Source organism: Montipora foliosa, chromosome 6, assembly GCF_036669935.1.
Source record: "Montipora foliosa isolate CH-2021 chromosome 6, ASM3666993v2, whole genome shotgun sequence".
NCBI classification, from domain to species: domain Eukaryota; kingdom Metazoa; phylum Cnidaria; class Anthozoa; order Scleractinia; family Acroporidae; genus Montipora; species Montipora foliosa.
Genome location: NC_090874.1, coordinates 18,362,839 through 18,377,838, shown reverse-complemented (window position 1 = coordinate 18,377,838; position 15,000 = coordinate 18,362,839). Strand labels below are relative to the sequence as shown.

Here is a 15,000-nt window from a genome sequence, read left to right as displayed (position 1 = left end):
TTTTTTTTTCTTTAACTTTGCCTCGAGTACTTGAATAAGGGAATCGGAACATTACAACGCATATACCTACCTGATTGTTCTTGAATAAATAGGTAAAATATCTTTGAACCGCCTGTTTTCAAAAGGAGGTAATCAAGTCAAGAAAATAAATCACATTTTAGGCAAACGAAACAATTAGTTATTGGTTAATTTCGTTCAAAGAACTGATTTTATTTGTTACATACGAATTCACTAAAGCTTGTCATCCAGGTATAATCCAAAGAATATAAGCAAAGAGTATATTACGATAATGGTGAAGGCTGATAACAATCAGTTGCCATAAAATGTATCTATATTCAGAGAAAAAAATTACGTTTTCCTCCGTGAAATATGGAATGGTTTGTCGGTGGGTTACATTGGATAGCATTTTGATGTCAGTAAGTACTATTTTTACCTCAATAACTGAGCCGATTACAAACCACAAATATCCTATTTGAGCTCAATTCAAGAAATTTCGCCAAGACGTTAGCCTTGGCAAAACCGCCAAGTAACCAATTGTTCTGAGTGCTATCTGCAAAGGTAATTAGATTGCACCTTTCAAAATCAAGGACAAGGAAGACTTTAAAAAAGAAATTAAGATTAATAAAATAAACTCCATATTACTTAATCCCCTCATTATCCTCATCAAAAAGGACATTAATAATGATTAACCAGATTGCCTTATAACATTTTCGAAGATGGAGTGAGACGATAAAGTACTTATGCCTCCAAATCCAAGCTTTTATTTCAGATAATAATCATAACGTCACGGACGCACTACTATTGAGAAAGGAGACCTGAAAGACGAACAAAGCTGCGAGAAATATTGGAATCATTTCACACCCATTCTTCAACCCACAAATTTGTGGTTTCCCCTCCAAAAGATTCTTCAAATCACCAACACAAAGCACTTAACAATGAAAAAAAAAGGAATAATCATAAAAATTCAGCTCAAATTCTTCAGGTTTTTTGCCGATAAATACGTTTAAAAAGCGCTTCACTCCAAACAAAATTGTCTTTACCTAAAAAAACTATGGAAAATGCTGATTTCAGGACAAATTTACTTGAGAGATAAGCGTTATAAGATTGCCACGACTTTACATGATGCGATTGTGATTAATTTTTGTTTCAACCTTAAGAGCAGAAAACTATCACATTAAAGTCTCAATCTTTGCACTTATGCCACTTCAACTAGCGTACAGAACGTTTTTAATCACCCCATCAAAATCATTTGCTCTTAATTTTAATTCCACTTTCAATAAACCACAACAAATCAGCTAGGGCGTTAGTTTTGAAAACAGATGTGTCGTAGCTACGCTATATTGCTCCTCAGCTGAAGGGCAATTGATAAAAACGACTCCTTAAAATGGGGTAAAATACCCTCGGCGGGAGTGCGGAATTCTCTTTTCAAAGCCACTGAGGTTCAGAGTTATTTAAACAATTTTCGAGTGCCCTTTGTGGTCCCTAAATCGAGCACTCTAAAGTAAACTTTACAAAGAAAGCTATTTGATTATCTTTTTTTGAGAAGCTAAACAAGCGGTGAGAAGTAGAAAACAGGCATCATCCACTGAGCTCCGGCAAACACCTTCATAGTTACTAAAAGGGCAATTTTGTCTTCGATTGACCTAAGCTACTCCTTCTTTTAAAATGTGAGGCGGAACATCTGTTACGGAATATTGCATAGAAACCATCATACATTGACACCATCATATATAAAGAGAAATTGAAGATATCTAACCTTCCAAAGTTCGGAACCCCAACAACACTGAGAGCAGAATACAACTCACTAAACAGTGTACAATTTTTCTTGAGGTTTCCACCGCATTTATTTTAACACAATCGATCATGAATTAAATTGTTCTGTCATGTTTAGTTATAAAATATATATATACAATATTGGGCACCCCGGCAATGTTCGTGTCACCCCAGGGTTCAATTAACACACATTAGTCTATAAACACTGAATTTCCTTGAAGAATAACGAGTGCTTTCCAACACAAAAGAAGCAAATCTATTGTCAGCATCTTTCACTTTCCTTATACCTTTTGAACAAAGATCTCAATTGTTTGTTTACAGATAGGTAAATTCTCAGGCTGGGTGGAATTTCAAGCTTTGTTACCGGTACTGATAAGCTAACAGCTAGATTAAGACACAGTGTGATATGAGAAACTGAAGAATGGTTGTAATAGAGGCCAAGCGATTTCACGAAATGACCATTTTAAAACTTTCGATGCGTGTTTTTAAATTCTACAGGTTTGTTTTGACATGTACCTTCTTCAACACGTGCTTGATACAAAAAGCGAAGAAACAGGGTGCAAATGCAAACCATAAAAATTAAACAAATGAGAACAAAGAAAGTTTTATCTCATGATTTCTTTGTTTTTAGTTGCATTGTTCAAAAGTTAGAACACTCGACAGAAGAATCAATGAAAACAAGAAAGGCGATTGATATAACCACTCAGGTTTGTGAATAAAACCAATTGAACCGTTTCACGATAAAGTGACTTCTCAGGTTAACATTAAATAGACCGTTCACTTCTAAAACGAGATTTGTGATCTTTGCCAAGCACCTGTCCAACCGGCTTAAGATAAAACACAAGATTTTCGATTTCCAAGATAGCCGAAAGATGACAATTCGAAGAAAATGACATAACTGCGTAGATAACACGGTATTTCCTGACTCAATGATCCTAACAGGACTTATGAATAGTCCGATTGAAAATATGACGCAACTATCCGCAGTTGTTAGCAGCATTTATTTAGAAGAAAGGTCAGTGACTAAATGCCACCGGTCTGGCAACCAGGACATCAAATAAAACTTCTCAAAATGTCATGCAAACGTTCAGTAAAACTAGCAACAAAGCAATGGGTAAACTGGGAGAAAGTAAGAGTGAGGTATTTTTTGTTGAGAAATTGGCGTGTTTTGTAAATGACCAAAAACAACTATCATTAATGGAGTCGCCAACTTGAAAGACAAGTTAAAGTGTTCTTTACTGTGGCCAATCTTCCTCTAAACCAAGTAGACAAGAAACCAAATTGTTAGGAAAGTTTTACAACCAGTAGAATAACAGTATATCACGGTTATGTCGATCCTTTCCTTGGCACACTGATTCAAAGCAATGAGGCATATTGTTAGCTAAATCTTTCATTCCAATTAACTTGAGGAATGGAAACCAATGAACACGTTTTATACAACTGAGGGCCCCAGTGTTAAATTTCATTTTCCGTGACAAAACCAAGAAGCTAAGTGCAGTTTAAAACAACTGATCTTTTGAAAACTGAAAGTGTTTAGTCAGCCATGTCTTGTGTCCTGCTGTGTCTTTGAAGCAATCCACCAAGTTCATCAAATGCCTCCAACAGAGAAATAATGCCAGAGCCAATATTGCGTTTACACTCCGGAAATTGATGCTCTAAGGTTAGTTTAAATGTTATATGGAAGGACTTCTACTGTAACTAACCTCATGCCATAGTTGGCTTGTCGGTCTGCATGGATTCACCAAATCCTTACGTTCAGTTTCCCTCGACAAAGTGAGACTTTTAATTACTAAACGGCCAGTCAACCGCTGATTCTTTTGAAACATTTAGAATCATTTATTTGGAGAATGAGTGTCAAATTCACCCTTGTTGATAGTAATTTTGAGCTTTGCAATTGTCCAAATTTGTGACTATAGCTAATTTGACCTGACCATTTAATAGGCAACAAGACTTCAAAGTTGCAGTTATAAGCTAATGTTTCCAATTTTTTTCCTTTTCACAAAACGTTTTTTTATAAGTTGAAAAAAAAAAGGGCAGGTAACCGATTGGAATCAAGAAGTCCCAAAGCCAGCATGACTGACTCATGAAAGAAAAGTGGCTGCTGACAGTTGACTGCAGAGAAAGAGGCCTTCCTCGAATCGCTGAAGTACAAGTTTCTCCAAAAGGACTGACTGGTGACAACAGAGGATGAGGTGAAAATGCAAAATTACCGGGGACGCATGTAACATACACGCCAAAATGTAAGCGATAAAAGTCGGAACAGAGGTGCAGGGATAGAGCAGTGGTGAGAGCACCAATGTAGCCTGGGTTCGATTCCCAGACTAGGCGTCATATGTGGGTTGAGTTTGTTGGTTCTGTACTCTGCTCCTTTTGAAATGATTTGCGTTAATTGTTTATTCCAGTTCACAGTGTCGTCAATTATTGTGCGCCAACGCTAGAACGCTAGAATGCTAGAACGCTAGAATGCTAGAACGACTAGACACTTAAATAAAGTTCCTTTCCTTTCCTTTTTCTTTTCCCTCTTGGTGTCCATGGTAAAGGCATTACGGGGCTTAAGAAATTCAACACTGGCTATAGATGAAGCAATAATCAATGCTAAGTTCTCGCAACAGGTTCATGGCTGTGGGGAAGAGACAAAAGTCAGTAGGTGCCACTGATAAGTCAACGTAAAGAGCAAACTACATCATAAGTCGGTAATATTACAAAGACAATCCAGTAATTTTGACTAATGGAAGGGGAATAGAGCCTTGTGACAACGATCTGTGTGATTTGTAACGTAAACAGGGCTTGCTATACAATATTGCTGTACATAACGATACCACATACCTAAATTATTCGAAATACACAGGTTGGCAAAGAAGTGACAGCAGGCCCTATATGAATATCACATTTTTCCATTTCCAGCACTTCTTGCTTGAATGGCCTGCATAAAAAAGCCCACCACGCCTAAAATTAAGATTCTCTCTGCAGACTTCAAGGGGAGAGTATAAATTTGCTATTTTTTGCTGAATAATGAACACAAGTATAGAAAGAAGGCCCTATTTTAGAGGAAATAGCCACTTTGGAAACACACAAAATTGTTTGGAAGGCGTTTCAATTCCAGCCAACAAACGCAGTGGTTAAATAACATTGTTAGCAAAGCTGAAGGTTACGAGACTGGAATGAAAATTTGGCCGTTCTGAATCTGACGAGTTGTACTAGAAAATACCAGTTTGAGATAATGAATCCGCTAAACTGAATATCTGAAATGCGAACAGTGGATTTATATTTATAAATCTACCTTACATGTTTGAGCCAGTCCCAAAACGATTCAGTGCAGTTCTAGAAGAAAGAAGACGAAGTGCCCACATGCACCCAACCGGGAAGATTGAGGTTTTAACCACTTTAAACTTCAATTGCAACAGAAATGTCTAAAGTCACGAAGACCGAACTGTTTTATGCTTAAATGTAAGCTATACTTTTTCACCTTTTGTTAACCAGCGTCTTAGTCCCTGTCTTTAATATAACAACATGTAAGCTATACTTTTTCACCTTTGTTAACCAGCGTCTTAGTCGCTGTCTTTAATATAACAAAGTTTATGCAGAGGGGCGGCGCGGCTTTGCCACAAATAAACAACAAAAAATTGTCAACTGGAATTCTTCAACTGTATACTCTTCTACTGTATACTCTTCAGCAAGACTCTTCTACCCTTAAGAATATACTTCAGTCTAACTCAGCTTTTAAATGGCCGCTCATGATCTAAAAAAATTTTGTGCCGTTTTTCACAAAGTAAGATTGTCCTGGTCTGCATACGTGAAGCGTGCAATTTATATTTACAGAGGATGACAAAGCAACGAAGGTAAATATTTGACAGCTAAGGACAAGCGCAATGCTCTTGAATATTCCGTTTTTCGACGCAGTCCATTTTTGTCTCTGTTCCGCTGTAATTGATATAGTATAAAATATGTCATCCCAGACGCTGGCTTCATTTTTTTCCTTCATCGTGTTCGACGGAGTCCTTTCGTTATCATTTGTCTGAAAGTTCTACCCCGCTATTTGAAACCTCCTTATCCAAGTATCCTATAAGCTTATGAGTAATTTAAAGCCTATCTCAAAAATATCACAAGACTTGGTGAAATGACCCCTACATTACAACTAGAATGACCGAAAAAAACAAAAAAAAAAACCAAATGACAGAACTAACAGGAGAGGCGTTCAAACTGATGCTCGGATTACTAGTTCGGGCGCAGTTTGCCAAACTAGTTCGGACGCTTTGTTTTGACAAACAAATTATTGTTGATACTGCTAGGACTAAAATGACGAAGAGTGGAATAGTAGTCACAAAAATAATGTGTCATTAAGCATTAGCTCAGGGAATAAGTGAAATGATAGGTTTTATTTAGACATAAACTCGGAAAAATTCCGAGTCATTGCTTTCACTTTTGTAAACCGTATCTCTTGCGTAAATTTTTGGGTTACATCATTACAGTTCTTCACCGGGCTAAAACCCATTTAGCGCGGTCAAAAGAGAATTTCAAGCGAGAAATTCTGCAGCTGAAATAGTAAGTAAATTAACCAAATTCTGACTAAACGTCTCATTTTGATTCGTTTGACGGCTTACTAAATTTACCGGTAGTAATTGCTTACTTTATAAATGATAGGATCTTCACGTATTTATCTGCCTTGCCCTTTCAGAAGGCACCCGGTGGGCATCCATATCTGGCTATTTTTCCTTCCCAAATGTTCTTATTTTTCCCCTACAAATTAAGACAGTGAAACACCTGTGGACGTTAAATATTGCAAAGGAATTTTTTTACAGTACGGCAAAATGACTGGGTAGAGATAAGTATATTTGAGCGAATTATACAAAGACAAATGATAACTGGCAAACATGGCACCTACGGGCCACCGTGAAGTATCTAATTCAGTTAGTTGAGCAATGCGAGACAATTGCAGTTTAAAAGCAAAGAAGACAAATTAATACCTGAGCAAGAGTTATAAACAAATGAATAATTTCGTAGTTCTCAAGGAGTAAAACCAACCAACAACCACTAAACGAAAGAGCGTAAGCTTTGCACCTTTTGTCACAATTACTAGTTTCTCTATGAAACTAAATTTAAATTTGCTCCATGCATATTTTATCAAACATTTTAACAAGGTATAAAAGTAAATTTATCAGGATCTTTCTTGTTAGGACTTAATTACGTACATCATTTATTGGTAAAAAACTCATGTATAATATATGATATCGGTAGATAGTATTAATCTGAAAATTCTTCCAAGTTTAAGTTGAGATTAAGCATCAAGATTGCACATATAAAAAGCCCTTGCTTTGTCAGGAGCAAGGATATGTTACCGAGATTTCATTTGCATTAACCGAAAACTAGAATTCTTCTCCTTCTTCATATTTTTATTATTATTGCTAATAATCTCAGATAGAATCTGGTTTTCATTGGTTCCGGGCAACAACCAGTTGTCTAGGGAAACCAAGAAGCGTCCTTCATTGTACTTTCCTCTCCTGCCTACATTTCCAGCACTTTCCTAAGAATCCTTGCCGATCCTATTCTTATTATTATTATCATTATTATTATTTATTTATTTATTTCTTTATTTTTATCATTATTATTATTATTATTATTATTATTATTATTATTATTATTATTATTATCATTATTTTCAGGCAGGTAAAGATTACATGAGTAGAGCCAAAGCCAGGGGCTTAAATGGCTAAATGATCAGCAGGGAAAGAGGAAATAATTTACGTACATACTGGCAAGAATTTAGACACACGACTACAAATACACACAAACATATACGCTCGTAATACAAATTGTCAAGGAGATTTACAAATAATTTAAGATTATAATTACTGTCCTAGTGACATGTTGTCCCACAGTCAGGGACTTAAATAATACGTTTTCGACTCTTTTTGAAATTATTGATTATACGGCAGTTTCGTACAGTAACAGGGATGTCACTCCAAATAATAGGTGCTTGATGACAAAAAGCAACTTATTACCTTAAACAAGATTTATGTAAGTTATTCAGTGTAAGATTTATGTACGTGAGAAAGAGTTTGGCAATTATGGTAATCACAATTAAAGTGGAGAGGGGAAGACCGTCACAGCAGGAGGTAAACGCCTAGAAGGTTATTGAAATGTGAAAAAACAATGCAAGAGATTTGAAATGAATGTATAGGGAAAAGGCGTGCAGTTTAGAAAAGAGGGGTTTAGAGTGAAAACGTAGAGGCAAGAACTTTCAGGGGCACCCAACGAGAATATAGGTCAAAACCACTTAGACATAGCATGGTTAAACGTCTTTTAGTATTTAAACGGTAGATATAGGCATATGTAGATATAGACATCTGTTTGGATTTCCTAGCTGAAAGTCTAGTGATCCGAAAATTACAGGGATCAAAACTTAACTTTTCGAAAATTTCAGCCGGAAAAAAGGCTCCCGAAAATTCTAGGTGAGCTTTTTAGGGTAAAAATCCGTTAAAAATGGGCAATTATACCATCTTTTAGATGTTGGAAATCCTAAGACAGGCAGGCAAGCAAGAAATTTTACAAGAAAAGTTCCGAAAATTCTAGATCTCAAATCGTCTTCCGAACAGTTATTTTCAGAAAATTGACGTTGGGTGCCCCTGAACTTTGTAATGATGTGAATAGTAAGCTTATTAGCATGAAACCACGACTATGAAACATGAAGAAGCTCTTGGTTAACATTATTCATTAGAGCAGGCAGGTGTTTATGACGATAGAAGACATTTGTATCGTCAGCAAAGAGAATAAATGCAAGATATTTAGAAGAGAGAAAAAATCATTAATATAAGTAAGAAAAAGGAGAGGACTAGGCACTGAACCTTGGGGAACCCCACACACAACCTTATTGTTCGAAGAAATGTGACCACGGATCATTACATATGGTTGCCTATTAGTTAGGTACCTTGCAAACCAAGCTAAGGGAACACCACCGATACCATAATAATTAAAAATTTCAATGAGGAGCTCATGGTCAATAGTATCTAACGCTTTCTTAAGGTCAATGAAAACTCCTTTAGTATACAGTAAACACCCGCATATAAGACCTTAGAATTTAAGAACCTGTTAGGGACCCCTCTCACATAAGAACCTTGTTAACCTAAAAAAATTGAACAGGTTCTTATTTTAGAAAACGACCTTGAAACTTCAGGCGACTGGAACAACGACTTTGATTTGTTATGTGGATTTTGCATGAGAATTCTGTCATCTATTGTTTCATTGTAAATATGCTTTCAGGCTTGGTAGGTCTACACATCTTAGATGTTACAGTTTTACATCATGATTTCATGTCTAGAACATTGAGGACATACATGTAAAGAAAAAAATAAGCTGTATAGTTATGCTTTATTGTTATTACTGCAAATATCTAGGAAAATTACATATCCCTTAGAGCCACTTGTCATAGAGTAGATATCTTTTGTGGAAATAAGAACCAATTTGAGAACCTACATAGATAGCCTAAAACTACTGTAAATACCATTTCCAGTTAGAACCTATTTAGCCCGACTTGGAAAAACCTAAGTTCTTATGTGCGGGTGTCTACTGTATTCATTGTTTTCGAAACCTTCAAAAATGTAGTTGACAAGTTTAAGAATAGCCATGGAAGTGGATTGAAGTGGTCTGAAACCATATTTGATGATGATTGAGAAACCTAAACACTAAGTAATGTTCTGCAGCTTCTCGAGAACTTTTGAAAGACATGGGAGAATAGAAATAAGTCTATAGTTAGAGAATAGAGAAGGATCACCAGAATTAAAAATCGGAAGAACCTTGGCAATTTTGAGTTTATCAGGAAACACGCTGCAAGAAAAAATGAGATTACAGACATGAGACAAAGGGGTTGCAAGCCCCACCGCCCCCCGCAAGCCCCACCGCGCACCGGTGGCTCAGTTGGTTGAGCACCGGGCTGTCACGCGGGAGGTCGTGAGTTCAACTCCGGCCGGACTAACCCTCGGGGGTCTTTAAATAACTGAGGAGAAAGTGCTGCCTTTGTAATTACATCTGCAAATGGTTAGACTCTCTAGTCTTCTCGGATAAGGACGATAAGCCGGACGTCCCGTCTCACAACCCTTGTTCATTAACTCCGTGGGACGTTAAAGATCCCACACACTATTCGAAAAGAGTAGGGGACAGTGTTCCCGGTGTTGTGGTCTGACCTTTCCAGCATGTGGTCGGCTTGGCAGGATTAGCTGGAAGGGCTTCTGTGTGAATGAGACCACAATTGTGTATAACAGCCAGAAGTCAGGCTACTTAGCCAAGTGCTGGAGCCTCACTCAAGCTCAAGCTCAAGTAGTTTCGTTCATAGATGAAATGTAAAAGCCATCAGCACTCTCAAATTTGCTATTTTTTAAAGCAGGAAGTACAATTGCAGCATCAGTGTCGAAAGTGGCGCTGGAATGGAAGCATCAATGCACTGAATATATCCTGCTAGGCCCTTGAGCAAAACTGTGGCTCCAAAAATGCATTAGGCGTAAACGGGAAGGTATCACTGACTTTTCCCTATTAACTAGTTTCAGGGATCATCTTTTTAATCATGGGGTGATCATTAAATTCTCAAGGAGCTACTACTGATCCAGTAGGCAATGGGAGATCAATCATTTCGTCTTCAATTTAACCAGCTACGATCTATTCAGAAGAAATATCGCTTCTTGATATTTTTAGATCATAGCAGCTACGAACGTTACCTAAAAATAGGTCCGCAATGCGTAATTGTGTGGGATTTCAGTCAAATAAACGTTGATGATTAGCATTACAGTAAATGCAATACATTTTGTCATGTTATACTGGTAAATGTCGAGTAAAGATTCCGTAGAATCCCTAAGCTGCAGACGAGAAAATGGTTAGGGGAGAAACATGTTTGGACTACTACTTTCGAGGAAATTAGGGTTGCTTACCATTTGTCAGAATAAACCGGTTGGGATGACCGGTGAATCATGGTAGCAGTTTTTCCTAAATCAGCAAACCAGCCCACCGAGATGGCACTTACCATTTGCAATTGTTTTCGGCTGATGAGAGACTGGAAACTGGAAAATTTAGCAAATGGTCAGGAAATTTCCACTGTTCCATTCGATGGGAAATGCCATTTACTGTGGTTTGTGTATTTCCCAGTCAGCAGACAAAGCTGGACGTGGCCCAAGTTATCACAGGGAAAGGAGGGGGCGGTGATTGACAGAGTTAAGAGTCACTGAAGTAAACATTTTGCAGGTTAGGGCTTGTAACGCATTACAATTGTGTGCATTTGAGCATATGAGTTTCTCAGCCTCCAAACATTTTGCAATCAACTGCCACAATGTGTTAGAGTCAACGCGCTTCAGGCATGAACACACTACTTCAGAGACTCATGAAATATTTGCGTTCGTTTATTCATAAGCGGAAATATTGGAAACAGTCGCTAGTAGCAGAGGAGAATTTGTTTATGATAAAGCTGAATAAATCAGCAGGCAAGTGCAATTGTCAGCAAAGAGTATTCGTGCTTCCAGCTTACAAATCTGTACGTAAACTATACTTTTCCAACAGTTGAAAATAACAGTGACTGTTAAAAAAAGTGACTCAGTCTCTAAGTTCAAACAAGAGTTAAAGTTGTTTTGTCTTCAGATCGATCGCCATGACTGATCTTACATTCTTTTTTTTTTTTTTACTTTTTAATTAATCAATTAATTAATTTTTATTTATTTAATTAGTACTATTATTATTATTATTTATTTTATTTCATTTTATTTTTTTTTTTTGGTAGCCTACACTTGTTAGGGAAGTTCATTTCTGTTTTGTGGGTTTCCAACAGCATACTTGTTTTTAGTGTCATAGTTAAGTATTTGCATACTTGTAATTTGCTTCTTTGCTGTGAAATAAATAAAGTAAAGTAAAAGTTAAGTAAATTAATTAGTTTTTCTGTTTTAATATTACCAGTAAATGTGAAAATTTTTGACAGGAAGTTTGAAGGCATTAGTTTTTTAACTTGCGAATCTACAGAAACTGGCGCCGTCACGCAACGTGTCAGCAAATCGTAGTTAAAAGAGGAAACCTCAAATTACTAATCGTAACTACTTTTGTCATTATGTTGTATCTGTCCGATATAAAATTGAAGGCATGACTCCTTGCAATATAGCTCAGCTGGCACAACTCGCTTAGTACAAACGTCTGAAAGGAAGACGACCTCTCCTTACCTTGTAAATGAGAACGAGAAAACAAGTCGAAATTCACCAAATGACAACAGCCGAGAAAAGTAATGGCCGCCACACACGAACATTCATTCTCATTCCCTGGGTCCTCTCTCTTCCTAATAGAGACAACGTGAAAAACACTTCGCTCTCGTATACAAGCAAAGCCAGCCACAACGCCGTTGCTGACAAAGTGTGGGAAAACCCACACAAAAAGTAACGAAAGGAAAACCTGAAAAATTCAAGCGTCACAGTTCATATAAACGACATTTCCATATACTCTTCATACCTACCGTAGGCCATTTCCACATTATAACCAGCATACCTGTTAAGATCGTGAGCTGCAAGACCTTCAACACTATGTGTAAGTTATGCAGAATTAGATTTTAAAAAAGGAGGTTTTGTGAAAGAGTACAAATCACTCGATTCTTGGCACGTAAGATGAGACACCGAAAATCGGGTGCAGACTTTCGCCTCTCTAGGGAAACAAAGTTACTAGGCCAGGAGAAGAGAGTGACGAAGACAAGCGGCATAAGGGAGGTCAAAATTTCAGGATGATTGCAATTGGAAAAACGGACACTGAATATTTCACGTCGCCCTGATCATCCTGAAGGAGAAATTACCCCCGACAGCCAAGTTGTTGTATTGACGTAGACTTTCTCTCAGAATTGTAGTAATAAGATCATAGCACGCTCAATTTTAATATGAATCGACTACTCATCTACAACGATAGGCAAACTTTATATTTAGGTTATCGTAACTGTTTACACACTCTTGATGGGTGGCTCTATAGGATGTTGAAAATGGAGGACAAGGAAGATTAGGGGCACTATTCGTGTAACCAAGTAAACTCAGCGAGCATATCGTTATCCGTAATCATTGGAAGAACATTTAGAGACGAAGGACTTCGTTCAAGAAACGCCTAATTCTGGCTAAGGCAGCAAGCGCTAAGCATTCATTCTGGTTACCAGGAAAGCCGATATGCATCGAAGTTAACAACCCCAAGCCCACCGCACTATTCGCCTCCACTTGTGTCCAGAAATGCAGCTAATTAGATGCACCCCCAGTTTTGACATCCAACACGGAGAGTGCCATAAAGTCTAAGCCTTTGCTACTTATTTTCAACAATAAGGTAAAGGTAAAAGCTAGCGTTATTTTTGGCTTAGGGTAAATGCAGCTGTTTATCCTTACTTGAGAAGCAGCATTTGGGGGAACACTTTGAGACATTAATTGTCTGTATTCCGGGACACGATTCACGTTGAAGTTAGGGAGGAGAGCAAGGGCATACAACCCTTTCGAGGCCTTTCGAGTGTCATCCGTTCGAAAAACTTGTTCATTTGATAAATACCACCGTTTTGTTCTGCAGGTTAAGAGACTGGATGACGGCATGACGAAGCACCTAATTGGATGTTTGCGAAAAAAATGAGGTGGTTCCCTCTTAGTACAACCCAGAGAAAGTTGGGAAATTCTATTTCGTCACCGGTCTATGTCACAAGGAAATCCCGTGAGATACGCGAGCGCGCCTCTCCGTTCAGTTGCTGCTGAAAACGGGAGAGACAAGTTGCCCGACATGGGAGTCGAAAGATGGTCTGCTCGACACAATCGCAAATGATCTAAATAAAGACGAGCAAACTGACCAAGGGGTATCGGATAAGTTCGCCAAACTCATCAATAAGAGATGGTCAGAGAAATTAAACTCCGATAAACTCTCTGAAAAATTCAAGAAACATTCCCGACCCGGGAACCTTGATAATGTGGTGGTCCCACATGTGAACCCTGAAATACGGACAAACATGAGTCATGCAGTCAAACGAGTTGATCTCAGAGCATCAAATACTCAGACTACCGTCTCTAAGGTGGGCACTATCATTGCAAAATGCACTGATATTTTGCTTAAGGCCCGCCAAAATGATGCCAAGAAAATTAACCTTGATGAAATGGTTGGCTTCCCGGCATACCAATGCTCTGGCTTGCATGGGTCACACGCAAATATGAGTTATCACTAAAAAGACGCGAGGCGATAAGATCTAGTTGTAGCCTCAAGAAGGAGTACGCGGGGCTGTGCTCTCCGAATGTACCAATCACTTCACTGCTCTTTGGAGATGACCTTCAGCAGCAGCTTAACAATATAAAAGCTTCAAACAAAATCTCGCAAGTGTCAGCTAATGCAAGCCAATTGCAAAAGGCTGTTACAGTGACCGTGGAAAGCAAAGACCCTCGGACCGGCTTTACAAACATGAGGTCTTTTCATTCCCGAAGTCATTGGCGAAATCGTGGGGAAAAGTAAAAAAACTTGAAGTTGCCCCCCTACAAGAAGGAGGGGGGCAAGAACTAAATGCAAGTGTTAATGGGCTGGCTAATCTAGAAACCTTGCAGGTTAGTAGTTTTGAGTCTAATGTTGAGAACATCAAGCGATTACTTTTGTTTAAGATTCAGTGTTTTACTGCTGGTAGCTTAAACGGGCAGTGTCACGCTATTTTAGTCAAACTTCAAAACACTAAAAGACATCCTCGCATCAATGAAAACCACAACATAATGCTGTAGTTTTTTGCCGATAACCGTTGAAGTACACTGAAGCTATTCTTTGTTGTTTGCAGCCAAGGATGGAGAGGATAGAAATGGATTGAAACTGGCCAGTTTTTTCAAGTTTGGAGACAGTGTCTTAAGAAATACAGCAAACATTAAGTACGAATAGCTCTTTTTGCCATAAATGATGTATTTCATATCATGTCAGTAGGTTGTCGGGAATGTTGTACGAGTGAGCTAAAGTACTAATTTAGATTTTTACCCACTTTTGACCTAAAAGCAGTAACTTAAGCAGGACAGTGCCCCATTAAGTAAATTCTATTTAAGATGGAAGTTGTTTACCTCAGACCCTGAGGTCCTTGGCACTGTAAAGGGCCCGTTTACTACAAGGCCTCATCAAGACAGGGTCTCTGTGCAAAAGAAATTCAGTGCAGAGGAAAGGACTATTATTCAGTCTGAGATCACCAATCTTTCTTGAGGAAGTTATTAAACCAGATAGAAATGACCCAGGGCACTTTATATC

General features: G+C 38.0%; 1 long non-coding RNA gene across 2 annotated transcripts in view; it reads left to right on the top strand.

Annotated features, from left to right (window-relative positions):
* Positions 1-14,966, top strand: part of LOC138006878 (uncharacterized) — a 31,813-nt gene extending 16,847 nt beyond the window's left edge. The window contains exons 1-3 of one of the 2 annotated variants that reach the window (XR_011123951.1): positions 3,831-4,013; positions 13,318-14,327; positions 14,549-14,966. This is a non-coding gene — a long non-coding RNA (uncharacterized lncRNA). Of the gene's footprint in view, positions 1-3,830; positions 4,014-13,317; positions 14,328-14,548 lie in introns of those variants that run through there. The other variant, XR_011123952.1, reaches the window with a different exon arrangement.
* The last annotated feature ends 34 nt before the right edge of the window (positions 14,967-15,000 follow it).